The sequence below is a fragment of the Myotis daubentonii genome, chromosome 5 (genome assembly GCF_963259705.1).
Source record: "Myotis daubentonii chromosome 5, mMyoDau2.1, whole genome shotgun sequence".
Taxonomy (NCBI): domain Eukaryota; kingdom Metazoa; phylum Chordata; class Mammalia; order Chiroptera; family Vespertilionidae; genus Myotis; species Myotis daubentonii.
Window position 1 is genome coordinate 31,524,264 of NC_081844.1, and position 16,744 is coordinate 31,541,007.

The 16,744-nt window shown below is 50.4% G+C and overlaps 1 long non-coding RNA gene and 1 other non-coding gene across 2 annotated transcripts in view; one reads left to right on the forward strand and one right to left on the reverse strand.

Moving 5' to 3' along the window:
• Window positions 1–3,131: 3,131 nt before the first annotated feature.
• LOC132235198 (uncharacterized) overlaps window positions 3,132–16,744 on the forward strand; it is a 37,009-nt gene continuing 23,396 nt past the window's right edge. The window contains exons 1-2 of the long non-coding RNA XR_009452996.1: window positions 3,132–5,888; window positions 15,507–15,605. This is a non-coding gene — a long non-coding RNA (uncharacterized LOC132235198). The remainder of the gene's footprint in view (window positions 5,889–15,506; window positions 15,606–16,744) is intronic.
• Window positions 4,566–4,669, reverse strand: LOC132236237 (U6 spliceosomal RNA). The gene has a single exon (XR_009453200.1). It is a non-coding gene; the product is annotated as a U6 spliceosomal RNA (small nuclear RNA).

The window sequence follows — 16,744 nt, forward strand, 5'->3', positions numbered from 1 at the left end:
GTTGTGAGCTCGATCCCCCTCTCGAGATGGGAGGTGGCTCCTCCACGGTCAGTGGTGGAGGGGGCCTCTGAACACTGTTCTCCCCAGTCCCTTGCTGGGGCCCTCTGGACCCTGAACTGGGCATCATGGCCAGAGCTGAGGAGATGACCCAGCCCGTGAGGTGTCAGTCTGGCGGTAGCGTGGGGAGTAGGAGGGCATTGTGGCTAAGCATGTTGCCTAGATGCAGGAAAGGAAACATCTGCAAAAGCTGAGTCTGTTTCTTCCTTGAGGCCGAGGAAGTTCCTGGGTGAGGCAGGTCTTTGGGGGTCAAGCAGCTGGGGACAGGAGTAAAGAGCCGTCACCTGCCCTGCAGCCCTCCCCAATGTGGAGCCATCTCCTCTTTTCACTCCCTCATAATGCCAGGTGCAAGTTTCTCATGACACATAGTTCCTGAAGGGCCAGCGCCACCAGTGGGGTCCCTCCCCTGCCCAGTTCCTGGCCCTGCCCTACCAGCCCCTGCCTGGTTCCTTTCTCCAGTGCTGCCTTTTGAACCGTTAGGGCTCCAGGCCAGCCTCCCTTGGTAGGGACCACATGGAGTAGTCACAAAAGGCTCATGGGCCCAGCGGCCCTTTCCCCAGAGAGCCCTAGGACTCCTTAGCCACCCCCCACTCAGACTCTGCTGTTCTGTGTGGGGAGAAGCCCATTTGATGGCCTGCCTCTGCTGGTTTCCAAGTGCATCTGGTTGGGAACCCTCAGGAGCACTGCCCTGGACTAGGGCTGAAGAGGGGTTGCAGGGGGCAGTGCTGCCGTGTGCCACTAGGTGCTGCCCTTGAGCAGGATCTTGTACCTCCTAAGAAAGTTCTCTAAGGTCCAGGCTTGAACAAAATATGGGTCCCTAGCGGGTGGCCACTCTGAGCTCAGAGATCTCTGCTGCAGGTTGGGTTAAGTGAGGGACACCTGTGTAGACCCTTCACCCCCAGCCTGGCCAAGTGCAGGGAAGAACCAGCAGGTGGGGCTGGTATTCCTGCAGAGGCCGCTGACCAAGGCTTCTGCTACCAGGACACTGCCAGGGCTGAGGCAGGGTCTTGAGACCTGGCTGTGGGGTCCGGTGGAGGGGGTGGGACCCGCTCCATGAGCTCCATTGCATTGCATATAACACCTCTGCAAACACGTCTGCTGTGAGCCGAAAGGAAACACAGCCCCAATTCTGACGTTCAGCTGTTGTCCGTGGGCAGCCAGCTTGGGTCACCTGGTGCCCGGGTTGTGGGCTCGATCCCCGTAGGGGGCGTGCAGGAGGCAGCTGATCAATGATTCCCATCATTGATGTTTCTTTTTTTTCTTCTGGTTTTTAATTATAATTTTCAGACATTTGAAGGAAACCTCTCTTTATTTCTTTCCACATTAATTTCTAGGCCAGCTTAGAGTTTCTCTTAAAAGTTTTGGTCTTTTTTTTTTTTTTTTTTACACTAGGCAACCTACAGCGTTGTTTTTTGATATCATTGATGTTTCTATCTCCTCCCTCTCTGAAATCAATAAAAAATATATTTAAGAAAAAAGACTAGGTAGATGCCCTGGCTGGTTTGGTTCAGTGGATAGTGTCGGCCTACGGACCGGACCGAAGGGACCCAGGTTCTGTTCCGATCAAGGGCACGTGCCTGGATTGTGGGCTCAGTCCCCAGTAGGGGGCGTGCAGGAGGCAGCTGATAAATGATTCTCATTGATGTTTCTATCTCCCTCTCCCTCTCTGAAATCAGTAAAAATATATTAAAAAAAAAAAAAAAAAAGACTAGGTAGAAACTGAAATTCACTTGGACTCACACCTACCCTTTCAGTATGCAAGGTCCACCATGCTGCAGCGCTAAGTCAGCATCTTTCAGGAGATGATGGGCAGCTGTCCTTGCTCTGGAGATGATTTCTGCCCCACTCTCCTGACCTGGGTTATCTTAGGTGGCCCGGCTCGGTGCAGCCTCAGTTTACTCAGTCTGTCAGTTGAGGGCATGGGGAGCCACCTCGGGGCCGTAAAGCACCTCACAGAGCACCAGAGTGTGTAGCCCACTTATCCAATAGCGCTGCCCATTGCAGAGCCCGCTGGGCCGGCGTGCTGTTACTCATCACGACCGCAGCAGGCAGACTCCGAGATGTACCTCAAGGACCCCTGCCCCTGCCAGTCAGTCCCCAGGAGTGGGCTGGCCTAGTGGCAGGCTCTGACCAACAGGATTTGGCAGAGGTGATAGAGGGCAGCGGCGCATGTGGGAAATAGAGCTCTGGATAAAGACCATCTGTTCACTAAGCACACTAGTGAGGGTGTCGTAACGACAGACCCACCGCGGGCATAGCTGTGCTTGAGGGTACTGCAGAGGAGCTTTTGGAGCTCTTTGAGAACATCTGTAACCTCTTCCGTAACGCTACCCGCGGAGTGAAGTCCAGTTTCCCTGCTCAGCTTCCAGCAACAATGTTCCAAGGCAGATCCAGCGCCGGTTTAAAGGCGCCCTTGTACATGGAGGGCACACCGAGGCAGCCTGCTGACTGGGGGCCCAGCCCCCCACCAGTGCCCAGTCTCACAGTGGTAGCCCTATCTTGACTCCTCTCTTCAGCGACAGTGACAAATGGGTATGAGTCATGGAGCAGCCCAAGACCTGTGGAGGTCACCCTACCAGGTTCTGTGCCCGGGACTCTGCTCAGGTTCCCGATCCAGGCAGGCTTACTGGCCACCCCATCAACCACACAGTAGGACGCCTTGTTGCCTTTCACTGCTTTGAGCTCTTGGCTATTTCTGTGCAGAAGACTAATGCTGAGTGTTTTGTCACCTTCCATGTGCGACACTGATGCACATAGGTGCCTCACCAAAGCCAGGCTTTCTCGTCCTCTAAGACTTTCCCCCTTATCTCATGGATTCTAAAGCAAAAGCTCCTGACTGCCAGCTCTGTGGGTTGCAGACTGGTATGCCTCAGGTGGGGAGAGCTGGAGACAGGCGTGAAGGTGGCTCAGCCTCATGGAATTCTTTTTATCATATACAAAAAGTACTACTGGTCGATCCAAAGTCCTCTCGCTTTTTCCCTGTGGGAATGTCCAGCACTAATTTAGTTCATTTACTTTTTATTTAAATTTTTTAAAAATGTATTTTTATTGATTTCAGAGGGGAAGGGGGGAGGGAGAGAGAGAAACATCAATGATGAGAGAGAATCATTGATCGACTGCCTCCTGAACGCCCCCTGCTGGGGATCGAGCCTGCAACCCAAGCATGTGCCCTTGACTGGAATCAAACCCGGGACCCTTCAGTTCGCAGGCCAACGCTCTATCCACTGAGCCAAACCAGCCAGGGCCTAGTTCATTTACTTTTTGTTTTATTTTGAATTTATTGCTATGAAGATGAGAGCATTACACCATTACCCTCTTTATATCACTTATTTGGCATTATGGTATGCATTCTGAAGCAGGTAAATCTTGTTTGCTCATAAGAACTGTGTACATCCTTTCTTCTTAGCCAATAGGCAGGGCTATGTTTGTGAGGAAACGAAATTAAGACTTGGTATTTTCTTATTAAAAAATGTGGATCCCGACCCATTTGAGCTTTCAGATGAAATCCAGCTCTGGTCAACACCTGGATTGCAGCCCCTAGAGAGACCTTGCAGAAGGCCCAGGTAAGCCATGCCCCGGTTCCTGGTCTGTGGAAACTGAGATACCACACGTTTTAAGCCACTGTTTGTGGTGGTGTGTTCTGCAGCAGTAGCTGACTAATCTATACTAGTATATATAAAACCTAATATGCAAATAGTCCGAACGGTGGAACAACTGAACAACCGAATATCTGAACAACCGGTCGCTATGACGTGCGCTGATCAACAGGGGGCACACGTGGAACATGGTGGGTGTCGGCTGTGGCAGGATGGTGGAGCAGGTGAGCGGGAGGTGCCAGACCAAGGCGGGGTGCCGGTCACTGTCATCTGGGCGAGCCTCTGCTGGTTACTGATAATTCTTTGCTTGCACCTGGTGCTGACACTGGCCCCGCTTGCACTGCAGCTGGTGCCAGAGCCACTGCTCGCACCCGCTACCGGCGCCCAGAGCCACTGCTTGCACCTGCTGCCGGCCCCTGAGGGCTTCTCCACCTGCCCCTCGCACATGTTGATGGTGCGGCCCCAGTTGCTCCGCGCCATCAGCAGGTGGGAGCGGAGGCAACAGGAGCAGGGCTGCCAGCAGATAGAGGACTGGGGGCTGCAGCGGGAGGGGCTGGGCGGGGGCGAGGAGAATCGGCCAAGACCCGCCCCTGTGCCCACCACAGCCTCGAGGCCCACAGTTACTTTCAAGGTGCACGAATTTGTGCACTGGGCCCCTAGTACACTGATAAAAGCACACCACAACCACTTGCCAATTTATTGAACTATTCAACTTCTGCTCGTTTCCCATCTTTTAGCACTTGGTCTGTTTGCTGTGCCTTTGTTCCCTTTCTTTCCGGGATTGTGATTGGGGGTACATGTTAGCACTGGGCCATCATCTTCCTTCTGCTCTGGGAGAGTGATCCACCCAGCAAATCCGTGGAGTAAGGGCTCTCTGTTATCTGGTTTTGCCCTTATTACCTGCTTCTTTTTTAAAATATGGAATGCTTCATGAATTTGCATGTCATTGCGCAGGAGCCATGCTACACTTCTCTGTATCGTTCCAATTTTAGTATATGTGCTGCTGGAGCGAGCACATTGCCTGCTTCTTAAGATGGTTTGGAGGCAGGAACTGTGGGATCCTTGAATTCCATCCCTCCAGCTGTCAGGAGTCTACCCCTATGTTGGCTTAGGATTTGGCTACGGTGTGTGTGAAGCTCTTCGGAAGGTGTTTATCTCAAAGCAAAGATCATGCCCAGCAGGGTGAGGGAGGGAGGCCAGACTTCCACAGCTGGCCCTCCCCCTAAATTGCAGCGTGATCTCTGGCAGCATTTAAGCCTGCCCTGGCCTCCATGTTCCTAGATGCAAAATGGTAGTAATTCCTCCTTTCCTTGTCTGAGATGCCATGAGGATTAAGTGGGAATGCGTAGAGGGGTTTTATAACCGTCAAGTGCTGCATAAATGTTGATGGTATAACCAATCCAATCAGAGTCTCAGTGCTGGACCAAGCTCAGAGAACACCAAAGCTGGCATTCCTGAGGAGGTCAAGTTCTCCCAATGGCCATCAGCACAGAGAAAGACATGGGGTGGTAGGGGCAGGTGCATTGGTCACAATCACTGATGCGAATGATTCCTCCAGCTTGAAACCCGATACTTGGGGATCAGCAGCCACTGCGCCCTGTCCCTGTCCCTTGATCAGGAGGGCGTGGGGCAAGCAGACCTCCTCCTCAGAAGGTGCAGTGGGGGGGCCAGTGGAGCCCTAATTTTAGGCCTTACATCACAGCTTGTGTTTTTTCCCATACTACCTACGAGATGAGTTGGACAGTCCTGGGTTCAAACGCAGCCTGATTGGGCTCCTGCTCTTGCCATAGACGCCATCCCCCTGTGTGCCAGTCTTACCTTCACCCAGGGACTGGTTCTACTTGCCTCCTAGGGTGAAGGGGAGAGTGGAAGGAAAGGGTGCGGAGGGTCCAGCACAGACTGGGTGCCCCAAGCATGAGTCTTGTTAGATTTGGGGGAGGCGAGGCTGTAGGACTTACCACACCACACTGGGTTCATCAGAGTGCTGCCCCTCTCTTGTAGGTCAGAGGGCAGTCCTGTGCCATCTTCCCCAGGCCCAGTGGCCACCAGCAGGTGCCAGCCAGGCTCGCAGCTGTCATGCTTCTGACCATATTTGAGCAAGAATCTTTGGTCGCTATTAATAACCACAGAGGCAGGATGGGGAGGTGGCTCCTATAAAGCCGGGTCTGCCAGCCCCAGCGGCTCCTTCAGCCCTTGAGACCTTTACCCCCTCCCTGTTGTGAGAGAAAAAGAAAAGTAAGTACCAAAACCATCTCCCCCATCCTCCCCATCCCTCTGCCCGACCCCACTCGGTGGCCTGAAAAGTGAGACACAGAACAGTGGTGAAACTACACACCTCATGCAAAGGACGTCTGAAACACAGCCTTGGTGGCACTTACCTGTCCCAGGCGGTTTGGGGGCCCATCCCAGTGGGGAAGAGGGCAGGGAGGAGGACGAAGAAGAGGAGGGGGGCGCTGGGCCTCCTCCTCACCTATTCTCTGTGTCCTAGAGGGGACAGAGCCAGGAACCCCCGCCCTGGGGCAGGTGACTCCAGAATGCATGTGTCTTGCGGGGATGTGGCCACAGTGTTGGCGCCCCTTGGGGAGTGCCGGCAGGGACTGAGGTTGGGGCTCCCTCCCTCCCCGGTCCCCAGACATTCTGGTGTCTCCCCACTTCCTGGGATTTTGTATTTTGACGGTCCCTTTACAGGCCCATAAAGAATGAACTGTTTGCATCTACTGAACCCCCCAAGACGCTTCTGCTCTGTGAGCTGCTCCCCTCTTCCCCCCCAGACACTCGGTTGTTTGGTGACCTTGAATGCCAGAGAAGCTGCAAGGGAACAGGGAGGCGGTAGGTCATTCTTGGGTACCCCCGGACCACCAGAGTGTGCTAGGTGGATTTGGGGAGCTCCCGGTGATGGTGGAGGGCATTTGGTGATTGAGGCCGGCAGCCACCCCTGTCTGTTCTCATCGTCCACTCCTCTCCCAGGCACTGGCGGACCCTCCCACAGTTGGCCCCAGGGACACCCCCTGAGGGCCCTGGCAGGTAGAAGGATGGGCAGGAAGGATGGCCTTCGGAGGTGACTGCTCTGGCTCTGTTGGGACATATGTGGGGAGGAGGGTGCCAGCAGAGTGACTGCTGATTAAGAGGGCTGGCTGAGTGATACTTGATGTGAGTGGCAAATGCTGGGGGTGGGGGAGGGGTCCTGAAGTCGAGTGAGAACAAGGCGGTTGGGGATACGGGCGCTGCAGCCTGGCCCTCCACCTCCTGGGGCCTCTGCCTCCATCAGAGCCGTGGATTTCAGTGTTTTCCCTTCACAGCTGTTAGGACATTTGGGGCAGGGCCCAGGACAGAGTGCTGGTGGGGTGAGCGTCCTGGGGCTGGAGGTTGCTAGTTGGGGCACTTTGAGTGGAAGGTCTCCTGTCCGTCTGTCTGTCTGTGTTGGCTGGGGTGGGGCTTTGTAACTGAGGGAGCCGCCGCGGGGGGGGGGGGGGGGGCGGATGGTTTCCAGTGAAGAGCCCAGTAGGTTCCCGTCCGCCCAGCAACCCTGAGGCAGAGGCACCTTTCCATGTGGTGAGGTCGCTGGCACCCCAGGGCCCTGCAGGACCAAGGAAGGGGGGCTGCTGGCAAGTCCCTCAGGGAAGGAGAAGACTTGGCCCAGAGGGTGTCAGCCACGGGACGACAGGCACGTGGGTGTGTGTGTCAGGGTCTGTCCCCGTCCTGGGATCTCAGCCCCTTCCCGGGGCCTTCTCTGCATAGTGAGTCACACTCCCCGGGCACCTCCCGGTGACGGGGGTTTGAGCCAGTTCCCTGCCCTGGTCTCCCCTCTGCTCTTGGACATTGGGGCGGGGTCGTTCTCTGTGGGGGGCTGCCCCGGGCACTGTGGGGTGTGAAGCAGCATCCCTGACCCTCCCCCTGGTGATGCCAGGAGCACCCCCAGTCATGACAAACAGATGTCCCCACACTGTGTTCAGTGTCCCCTGGAGCAGGGTCACTGTGAGTTGAGAAGCACTGGGCTGAGGTTGTTCTTGGCCTTAAAGGTCTCGGGTGCTGAGTGCTGGGCATTCCTGGGGCTGGTTTTACGTGATACGTGCACGGACGCTGTAACTTGAGTACTTAGGTGCTTCCTTCCAATGCTTATCAGGAAACAGGTTTCCCATCAACACCAAACGCTGCCAGACCATCTCCTCTGCCAAGGAATTTAGTTATAAATCAATACGATAAGCAAGACTCGTAAGGAAAACGAGCGAATGCAAGAGTAACCACGTGGGCACCTCTGGCCTTGCTTCCTTGTCTCCTGAGGGCAGGGGGAGTGGCCTCTGAAGGACCCACAGCGGACACAGCCTGGGGTCCCAGCACACCAGCCGGCCCGGAGCCCTGTCTCCGCCTTTGTGTGTGGCCTCGGGCGAGGTCCGCCTCGGTTTTGTCGTCTGCAAACTGTAATAAATTGTACCTGTGGCACAGAGTGGTGGAGAGGACCCCAGGCCCTCTGATCACCTGCAGGTGCCAATGCCCCACCCCCATCCATGCTCACAGGGCCGGCCTGGGCGGAGGGCACCGCAGTGATCAGCATGTTAGGTGCGTAGGTGAGGGAACTGAGTCCTGGCGGTGGCACATGACATCCCTCCAGGCCGTGGCTGAGGCGGCGGGATTGTGGAGCCGCCCACTCCTGCTCTGGCTGCATAGTCTTGGAGGGTCCCATCCTGGGGCCTGGGGAGTCCTGACTGAGGTTACACCCTGGAGGGTACTTGGTGGAAACAAGAAGGGGAGCATTGGGTTTGTCACTAGTTCTATCCGGGGAGGGCAGGTGCTGCAGGAAAGGTCCAGGTTAGCGATGTCGTCACTGTGCCGGAGCCGCCAGCATTGGAGCTGGGTTCTCTGGGTCCCTCAGGCGGTTCTGGGAGGAAGGAGAGAACTCTTTTTGGGATGTGGGTGAGAAAATGGAAGGCCAGATGGGGCGAGGGTGAGCGGCTTAGCCATGCGCCGTCGGCTGCAGAAGGCCATGGGATCAGCGTCGGACAGACTTGAGCTTAAATCTCGACTTCGCTGAGTGAGTGACCGTGGGCAGGTCGATTTCCCTCTCCGAGTCCTAGAGAGACAGGTCACAGGAAATCTGACCGCTCAGGGTGGGCTCTGAGCAGGGTGACCAACTGTGCCAGTTTGCCTGGGACGGGAATTCCCCAGGACAGGGAACTTTCAGTGCTAAACCTGAGAAAGTTCTGGGCAAACAAACTAGGGTGAGGGGGTGACCCTGCTCTCATTCTGTTTAATTGTGGCAAAATACAAACCACATAACATTTACCATCTGAACCATTTCTAAGTGTCCAGTCCAGGATCATTCAGCACATGCACAGTGTTGTGCAACCATCCCCACCATCCATCTCCACCATTTTCTCATCTTCCCCAACTGACACTCTGTCCCATTAAACACTAACTCCCCCTTCCCCAGCCCCTGCTTTCTGCCTCTATGGATCTGACTCCTCTAGGGACCTCCTACAGCAGCGGTTCTCAACCTATGGGTCGCGACCCCTTTGGGGGTCGAACGACCCTTTCACAGAGGTCGCCTAAGACCATCGGGAAACACATATATAATTACATATTGTTTTTGTGATTAATCACTATGCTTTAATTATGTTCCATTTGTAACAATGAAAATACATCCTGCATATCAGATATTTACATGACCATTCATAACAGTAGCAACATTACAGTTATGAAGTAGCAACAAAAATAATTTTATGGTTGGGGGTCACCACCACATGAGGAACTGTATTAAAGGGTCGCGGCATTAGGAAGGTTGAGAACCACGGTCCTCATACAGTACTTGTCCTTTTGTGTCTGGCTTATTTCACTGAACATAGTGTGTTCGAAGTTCATCCACATTGTAGCAGGTCAGAATCTTCTCGTTCTCCTTCTCCTCCTTCTCCTCCACCTTTTTTTCCCTTTTAAATATATTTTATTGATTTTTTACAGAGAGGAAGGGAGAGGGATAGAGTTAGAAATATCGATGAGAGAAACATCCATCAGCTGCCTCCTGCACACCCCCCACTGGGGATGTGCCCACAACCAAGGTACATGCCCTTGATGGGAATCGAACCTGGGACCCTTTCGTCCGCAGGCCGACGCTCTATCCACTGAGCCAAACCGGTTTGGGCCCTTCTTCTTCTTCTGGTATGAGAACACTTACTTGGTACATCACAGAGGTAGAAGTAATTCCCAGAAGAAGTGGGCTTAGGAAACAAGTTACGGAGGTAATGAAAGGCCCTTGGAGCTTGGGAGTGAGGAAGCTAATGGTAACGTGCCTGGGGCGGGAGAGGGAAGGGTGGGAGGAAGGAAAAGGGAAAAGCACGGGTGTGCTCCCAGGAGGGAGAGCGCACTGGGTCCGCTGTGCTAGGGGTTTTAAGGGTGGAAATTTTCGGGGAGGTCCCAGGGGAAGATCTTAATATTCAGCAGTTTCCTAGGTGTGTCCTTTCAGGGTTGTGGCCAGGCTGATTGATTGGCCAGCACCAGGCCAGGGGGTCATAATTCAGTGCAGCCGGTCCAATGTCAGCTGTGATTGGTTGTTTTTTAAATTTATTTTTATTTATTAAAAATATTTTTATTAGCCGAAACCGGTTTGGCTCAGTGGATAGAGCGTCGGCCTGCGGACTGAAAGGTCCCAGGTTCGATTCCGGTCGGGGGCATGTGCCTGGGTTGTGGGCATATCTCCAATGGGAGATGTGCAGGAGGCAGCTGATCGGTGTTTCTCTCTCATCGATGTTTCTAACTCTCTATCTCTCTCCCTTCCTCTCTGTAAAAAATCAATAAAATATATTTAAAAAAATATTTTTATTTATTTCAGGGAGGAAGGGAGAGGGAGAGAGAGATAGAAACATCAACGGTGAGAGAGAATCACTGATCGGCTGCTCCCTGCACGCCCCACACTAGGGATCGAACCCACAACCCGGCATGTGCCCTGACTGGGAATTGAACCGTGACTTCCTGGTTCATAGGTCAATTCTCAACCACTGAGCCACACCAGCTGGGCTGTATTAGCTTACTTTTTATCTTTAAACTGGAGGCCTGATGCACGAAATTCATGCAAGAGTAGGCCCTCGAACACCAATCAGAAAGGATATATGCACCCCTATGTTCATAGAAGCACAATTCACCATAGCTAAGATCTGGAAACAGCCTAAGTGCCCATCAGCAGATGAATGGATTAGAAAACTGGTACATCTACACAATGGAATACTATGCTGCTGTAAAAAGGAAGGAACTCTTACCATTTGCCACGTCATGGATGGAACTGGAGAGCATTATGCTAAGTGAAATAAGCCAGTCAATGAAGGAAAAATACCACATGATCTCACTCATTCATGGATAATAGAGACCATTATAAACTTTTGAACAATAATAGATACAGAGGCAGAGCTGCCTCAAACAGATTGTCAAACTGCAGCGGGAAGGCCGGGAGGGTTGGGGGGCAGGACGGAGGGGGGTAAGAGATCAACCAAAGGACTTGTATGCATGCATATAAGCATAACCAATGGACATAAGACACTGGGGGGTAGGGGAGGCTAGGGGAGTGTCAAGGGCGGGGGGAAAAAAAAGGACACATATGTAATACCCTTTGTAATACTTTAAGCAATAAAAAAAAAAAAAAGAGTAGGCCCTTGAGCCCCCGGCTGCCTCAGCCCTCAGGGCCCTAGCTGCCTTGCCGCCCTGTGGCCCCACCCCTTGCCCACTGGCCATTCTGGAAGATAGTTCTGCCTACTGGTCTAATTAGCATATTAGCTTTTTATTATATAAGATGCATTTAATTAAATTTATTATTAGGAGAGTGTATGCTGAGCCTTCATTTTGAGGGGTTTTAAAGACTGGGTGCTTAGGGGAGGATCTCAATATAATTCATCAGCTTTATGCTGATATACCAAAATGAGGTTTGTTCTCTTAACTTCATTTGTCCTTGGGTGTGGTTAACAAATGACACTAATTGGATTTCTGCTGTCTGTCTCCCTGAGTAGGGTGATTTAAGCCAGCAATCACCAACTGGTGGTCCTCGGGCCACTGGTGAGGTCCGAAAGGTTGGCGACCGCTGACTTGAGCTATTTACCCTCTGGCTGGGGAGGAGAAGTGTCGCTGGTTTAGGGAAGATAGGATTTACTGGATGGCTGGGGACTGCTTGGCATCTAGATGTTCTAGATGGCAGCAAACTGCTGTTTAACCATCTGTTTCCCTATTTCGTCCTTCTCCTGGTGTTTCATTTATATAACTTCTTTTTATTTTTCTTATAAACCTCTAACTTTCACAGAATTTTCTTTCTTTTTAAGGCTGAATAATGTTTTATTATCTGGATGGACCACATTGTGTTTGTCCATTCATCTGTTGATGGCTATTTGGGTGTTCCCACCTCTTGGCTATTGTGAATAATGGTGTTATGGACGAGGGTGTGCAAATATCTGTTTGAGATCTTTAATTCTTCTAATTCCACTCAGAAGTGGAATTATTGGGCTGCATGGTAATCCTATATTTCATTTTTTGAGAAACCTCCACACTCTTTTCCATAGCAGCTATCCCCATTTTTTATCCCCATCAGCAGTGAATGAGGGTTCCAAATTTCTCCACATCCTCCCCAATACTTGTCTCCTGACTTTTTGAGTTGGTCACCCTATTGCTACTGTTCTCATAATGACCGAGCTGTCTGGGTGGCCAGGCAGGGCCCTGGCTGCCCCAGAACCACCTCTCCCATGTCCTGTCTCATCCCACACTATTTTGGGCCCAGTGACAGGCAGATCTGCTCCATGCCTGTGCAAGGGGCAAGCCTTGGCCGGCCCGCCAGGTGCTTCCTCCTGCTCCTGCTCCAGCTCCCACCTGTTCTCCAGGACACGGTGACCTCGGTCACGGCCTGTCCCTGAGGCTGCCTCTCTCCATGGCTCTCCACTCCAGACATTGCACGCACCACCCCAGTCAGCAGACATTTTCTGCAAAGGGACAAAAAGTAATTATTTCCGGCCTTGCAGACTAGAGGATCTCTGTCACAGCTACTCAGCTCTGCATACTTTGAAAGCAGCCATATGGGTGTGGCTTTGTGCCAATAAAACTTTATTTATAGCCTAACCGGTTTGGCTCAGTGGATAGAGTGTCGACCTGGGGACTGAAAGGTCCCAGGTTTGATTCCAGTCAAGGGCATGTACCTTGGTTGAGGACACATCCCCAGTGGGGAGTGTGCAGGAGGCAGCTGATCGATGTTTCTCTCTCATCAATGTTTCTAACTCTCTATCCTCTCCTTTCCTCTCTGTAAAAAATCAATAAAAAAACTTTATTTATAGACACTGAAATTTGAATTTCATATTGTTTGCATGTGTCATCCTATATAATAAAGAGTTAATATGCTAATTAGACCAAACAGCAGAACGATCTTCCAGATGACCTTCTGGACGAAGCCAGGGCTGCAAGGGGCTTCGAGGGGCTTCTAGGGGCTTCGAGGGCCAAGCCCTTGCACGAATTTCATGCATTGGGCCTCTAGTAAAATATAATCCCCCCCCCCCCCAAATTATTTAAAAATGTAAAGTCATTCTTATTTCAAGGGCTGTACAAAAAAACATGCAGTAGGCTGGATTTGGCCCATGGGCCATAGTTTGTCAATCCATATACTACATATCCAATAAACATTTAAAAACATATATTTTTATTGATTTCAGAGAGGAAGGAAGGATAGACAGAAACATCAATGATAAGAGAGGATCATGGATCAGTTGCCTCCTGCATGCCCCCTACTGGGGATCGAGCCTGCAACCCTGGCACGTGCCCTGACCGCGAATCGAACAGTGACCTCCTGGTTCATAGGTTGACGCTCAACCACTGAGCCAGGCCAGCCGGCTCCAATAAACATTTGTTTGAATGAATTAACATTTAGTGTCCTATTAAAACATATACCCAATTGATTAGCATGATAATGATGTGCTGTTAATGAGCAAATGGGCATTGATGTATTTCTTATTAAAATCACACATATTGAAAATACTGCTGAATTAAGTAAAAGTCACATTGGATTTTTATTTATTTTTAAAATATATTTTATTGATTTTTTACAGAGAGGAAGGGAGAGAGAGAGTTAGAAACAGCGATGAGAGAGAAACATCGATCAGCTGCCTCCTGCACATCTCCTACTGGGGATGTGCCCGCAACCCAGGTACATGCCCCTGACCGGAATCGAACCTGGGACCCTTCAGTCCGCAGGCCGACGCTCTATCCACTGAGCCAAACCGGTTTCGGCACATTGGATTTTTAAAAGTAAGTTCTAAAGGATTTTTAGACAGCTTTATTGAGATAGAGTTAACATACCATACAACTTACCTGTTTAATGTGTTGTGTACACTATATATATATATTTTTTACATCTTCACAGGGCTGTGCAACCATCCACTTTAGAATACAATAAATTTTAGAATACTTTATCCTCCCCCCAAAATAAGTCCCATCCTCATTACCAGTCAGCCCCCCTTCCCCACTCCTCCAGCCCCTGGCAACCTCGAATCCATGTTCTGTCTGTGGATTTGCCTGGCTGATTCGTTCTTAGGCCTCCCTGCCTTGCAGATGGGCTTCTCTCTGTCCTCAGTGTGCGCATGTGCCACGGTGTCCCTCTGTGTGCCCAAATTTCTTCTCTTTTTTATAAATACATTTTTATTTTATTTATTTATTTATCTTATTATTTTTTAAAAAATATATTTTATTGATTTTTTACAGAGAAGAAGGGAGAGAGATAGAGAGTTAGAAACATCGATGAGAGAGAAACATTGATCAGCCGCCTCCTGCACACCTCCTACTGGGGATGTGCCCGCAACCCAGGTACATGCCCTTGACCGGAATCGAACCTGGGACCCCTCAGTCCGCAGGCCGACGCTCTATCCACTGAGCCAAACCGGTTTCGGCTTGATTTTATTTATTTTTTAAATATATTTTTATTGATTTCAAAGAGGAAGGGAGAGGGAGAGAGAGATAGAAACATCAATGATGAGAGAGAATCATTGATTGGCTGCCTCCTGCATGCTCCCTACTGGGGACCAAACCTGAAACCCGGGCATGTGCCCTTGACCGGAATTGAATCCGGGACCCTTTGGTCCACAGGCTGATGCTCTATCCACTGAGCATTACCGGCTAGGGCCATTTTTATTGATTTTAGAGAGGAAGGAAGGGAGAGGGATAGAGAGATAGAAACATTGATAAGAGAGAGATATCTATTGGCTACTTCCCGCACACCCCTACTAGGAATCAAGCCCTCAGTCTGGGCATGTGCCCTGACTAGGGATTGAACAGGGGGGCCCCTTGGCTCATGGGTTGACCCTCAACCTATTTATTTATTTTTATTGACTTCAGAGAGGAAGGAAGAGGGAGAGAGAGATAGAAACAATAATGATGAGAAAGAATCATTGACTGGCTGTCTCCTACATGCCCCTCACTGGGGATTGAGCCTGAAACCTGGGCATGTGCCCTTGACCGGAATTGAACCTAGGGCCCTTCAGTCCACAGGCCGATGTTCTATCCACTGAGCCAAACCACCTAGGACTCAGGACCCCATTTAAACTTAATCATCATTTAATCACTTCCAGATACAGCACATTTTTTAAAAAAATAATTCTTTATTGTTGAAAGTATTACATAGGTCCCCTTTTCCCTTCATTAACCCCCTTCAGCCCGCCCCTGCTCCCTGCCCCAGGCCCTCACCGTCCCATTGTCTGTGGCCATGAGCCATGCATATATGCATGCAAGGTAGTTGGTTGATTGCTTCCCACCCACCCACCCTCCCCCGCCTTCCCTCTGAGATTCCACACTCTGTTCCATGCTTCTGTGTCTCTGGATCCACTCCGTTCATTGGTTTATTTTGTTACTTAGGTTTCACATCTGAGTGAGATCATGTGATGCTTGTCCTTCTCTGACTGGCTTATTTCACTTAACACGATACCCTCCAGGTCCCTCCATGCTGTCTCAAGGGTAAGAGATTGTTTTTCACTGCTGCAGAGTATTCCATGGTATAAATGTGCCACAGCTTTTTAAAAAATATATATGTTTTATTGATTTCAGAGAGAAAGGGAGAGGGAGAGAGAGAAGCATCAATGATGAGAGAGAATCATTGATCGGCTGCCTCCTGCACGGTCCCTCTTTGCCCAGTTTTTAATTAGATGGTTTGTTTTCCTTTTGTTAGGTTGTATGAGTTCCTTATATATTTTGAATATTAACCCTTTACCAGATGTATCATTGCCAAATATGTTCTTCTATACAGTGGACTCCCTTTTTGTTTGATGTAGTCCCATTTGTTTATTTTCTCCTTAGTTTCTTTTGCCCTAGGTCGAGATGTATCTGTAAACATATTACTACGAGAGATGTCTGAGATTTTGCTGCCTATGGTATCTTCTAGGATTTTTATGGTTTCACGACTTACATTTAAGTCTTCTATCCATTTGGAGTTTGTTTTTGTGTATGGTGTAAGTTGGTGGTCTAGTTTCATTTTTTTGCATGTATCTGTCCAATTTTCCCAGCACCATTTATTGAAGAGACTGTCTTGACTCCATTGTAGGCTCTTGCCTCCTTTGTCAAATATTAATTGAGGATAATGGCCTGGGTCGATTTCTGGGTTCTCTGTTCTTGCCTGTTCTTGTGCCGCTACCAGGCTGTGTTGATTATGGTGGCTTTGTAGTGTAACTTGAAATCTGGTATTGTGATTCCTCCAACTTTGTTTTTCTTTCTCAAGATTGCTGCAGCTATTCGGGGTCTTTTAAAAAAAAGTATATTTTTATTGATTTCAGAAAGGAAAGGAGAAGGAGAGAGAGACAGAAACATCAATGATGAGAGAGTCATTGATTGGCTGCTTCCTGAACACTCCCCACTGGGGATCGAGCCTGCAACCACCAGAATCAAACCTGGGACCCTTCAGGCAGCAGGCTGATGCTCTATCCAATGAGCCAAACTGGCTAGGGCCCCCCCAAAATAAATAAATAAATAATTTTTTTTAAAAGAAAGCTGGTAGGAAATTTCCCCTTTGGGGGAACTGAAGCCACAAGTAACCCCGAGCAGCCCCTGGGGTCATGTTGGTATGGGTCCAACAGGTGGCGCTAACCATCCAGAGCTCTCAG